This window comes from Mus pahari, chromosome 1 (genome assembly GCF_900095145.1).
Source record: "Mus pahari chromosome 1, PAHARI_EIJ_v1.1, whole genome shotgun sequence".
Classification (NCBI taxonomy): Eukaryota; Metazoa; Chordata; class Mammalia; order Rodentia; family Muridae; genus Mus; species Mus pahari.
Genome location: NC_034590.1, coordinates 41,040,061 through 41,042,586, shown reverse-complemented (window position 1 = coordinate 41,042,586; position 2,526 = coordinate 41,040,061). Strand labels below are relative to the sequence as shown.

The 2,526-nt window shown below is 38.1% G+C and overlaps 1 pseudogene; it reads right to left on the bottom strand.

Moving 5' to 3' along the window:
• The window catches only part of LOC110317378, a 124,394-nt pseudogene that overhangs the window by 51,438 nt on the left and 70,430 nt on the right, over positions 1-2,526 (bottom strand).

The window sequence follows — 2,526 nt, the reverse complement described above, 5'->3', positions numbered from 1 at the left end:
AAAAAAAAAAAAAAAAGAAAGAAAGAAAGAAAAAGAAAAAGGAAAGGAAGGAAGGAGGGAGGGAGGGAGGGAAGGAGGACAGAAGGAAGGAAGGAAGAAGAAAAGTATGGGCAAATGAAGTAAATATATAAAAATGGACCTATGCTAAAATACAAGGCTCTGCGACAGCAAAAGGAAAATTTAACAGGGTGAGAAGACTTAGTAGAGGATGGAAGCTTAGTAATTAAAATATATAATGAACTCTTAAAACACAGTAGAAAAATTTCTCAGTTAAACTGTATAAAGAAGTTAAAAAGGCATTTCTCTAAAGAAGACAAGGAAATGGCCAAGAGGTTCAGCATCACTGAGCAGCAGAACAACTTGCAGTGAAAGATATCATCTAACATCTGTCACGATTATTATAAAATAAATAAATAAATGATAAGTTCATGAGGATGAATGGAGAAAGTCCTCAGTGTTATCTATAATAAGAAAACAACAAATTCAAATGTCTGGCTTCTTTCCATTGCTTTGACACCCAGCTATGTAGGTACGCAACGTCCTGGCACACTTTAATGCACTCATGGTGGTAACATAAAATGACCTTGCATCTGGAAAAGAGCTGACCATGTTTATCTAACTAAACAACATGTGCAACTTAGTTTTGGTTCAATAATCTCAATTTTAGAAATTTATCACATTTTCTACCATGCGATGCTAAGAGTTAACCTAGGTACATATGTAGTCTCGGTGGCATTAATTTTATAAGGTATTTACTTGAAACAATCCTACTACCCCTCTGTAAGAAACTATTTTAACACATTACAGTAAATTAATAATCAACTAAAATTACATTTTGAGAACATGTATTTAATCTAAATATGGACTAAATTCTAGGTTAAAGCAATGAAATGAATTATTGAATTTCTTGTAAGACATAGAAACTGAATTATTCTTTATTTTACTTCATCCTGACTGTAGCCTTGTCTGCTTCCACTCTTCCAATCCACCCCTAACCACTTCTCTCACCCAGATCCACTGCTCCTTCATTGCTGTTCAGAAAATAGCAGGCCTCCCAGGGATATCAACTGAACATGATGTACCAAGATGCAATAAGACTAGGCATAAACACTCATATAGTGCCACGTCAATTAGAATGAGATACTTATACGACATTATTCTTTAAACTATCTCTATTAATTTTGAGAATTTTACAGTTGTATTTTGATCATTTTCATACCCCCTCCAATTTCTCCCATATCCATTCTCATTTCCATAACCATTCACCTTTGTTTTGTTTCCCTTTGTTTTGTTGTTGCTGTTTTTTGTTATTGTTTTTGATTCCTTGTTTTGTTTTTCACTCATTGATTCCTTTTTGTGTTGCCCAACTACTCTTAGGTGTAGAGACTGCTTGTCATGTGGCCAAACTTTCAGTGTTAGGAGTTCAAGAATCCCTGAAGAATGCTACCCCAGATTCAAGTAGAATGCGAAGTCAAAGGATGTGTCTATTCAGCTGAATTTTCTGCATGCCAGGGCGTCTCCTCTCCCCATTCAGGAATCTAGACACCCAGTGGGCTTACAGGCTCAGCTTTTATTGCCAGTTATGGGAATGCCAGGGAGGGGTAAGGATCTGATGACTTCTGCAGTTGGTTAGTCTCTGGAGACCTCCTGGGGGCCACAGGCAGGGGTTGGGGATTACTTCCTCATTCTAGCTATGTAATCTTACTTCTGGACAAATGACAAGGTGACCTAGGATTGGTAGCCTAAGGCTGCAGTTGGCTGACTACAGGTTCCTGGATCCCTGTTCTCATTTCTGGGAAACAGAAACTTAGGCCTAGTTTCACTGACTGCCAGTTTGTAGCCTGTCATAGAGTCAGTCTGTCTCTAAGCTTAGTCCCGTCACTGAAAGTGTCATCATCAAAGAAAAGTGATTCTCTCACCCAACAGCTATTAAGTTCCTTAGATTGTGGTAGGATTTTGTGCCCACCATTTTGTCTTACATGCGAACAGCCTTCTACATCCTGTCAGAATTGCGGTGAGTTCATGTATACAAATGCCTTGTTGTGTGTGGAAAACACTGTTTCCTCAAAGTCATCTACTACCTCTGACTCTTAAAGTTGTTCTGTATTCTCTTCCAGGAAAATCCCAGGTCCGTATGGAAGAGTGTGAGTCATACAGCTGAGTAGAGAGCATGCCATAGTTCTTTATCCTCTGAATGCTGGCCAGCTGTACTAAACGAAGGAGCAGATCAAAGTTGTTAGATGCACTTTTCTATAACTACACCAACATGCCATCAGGAGTTATTTTAATTCTATGTCCATTTAGTGGAATAATAGCATTTAGATTGCTTTCTTCTATCACCTGTCTAGCCATAATGTCTTGACCCTGTTTACATTTTGTATTAAATATTAATAATATTAAAATTTAGAGCTGATATGCCAGTGCCTGGCAAATATAGAAGTGGATGCCCACAGTTATCTATAGGATATAACACAGAGACCCCAATGGAGGAGCTAGAGAAATTACCCAAGGAACTGAAGGGATCTG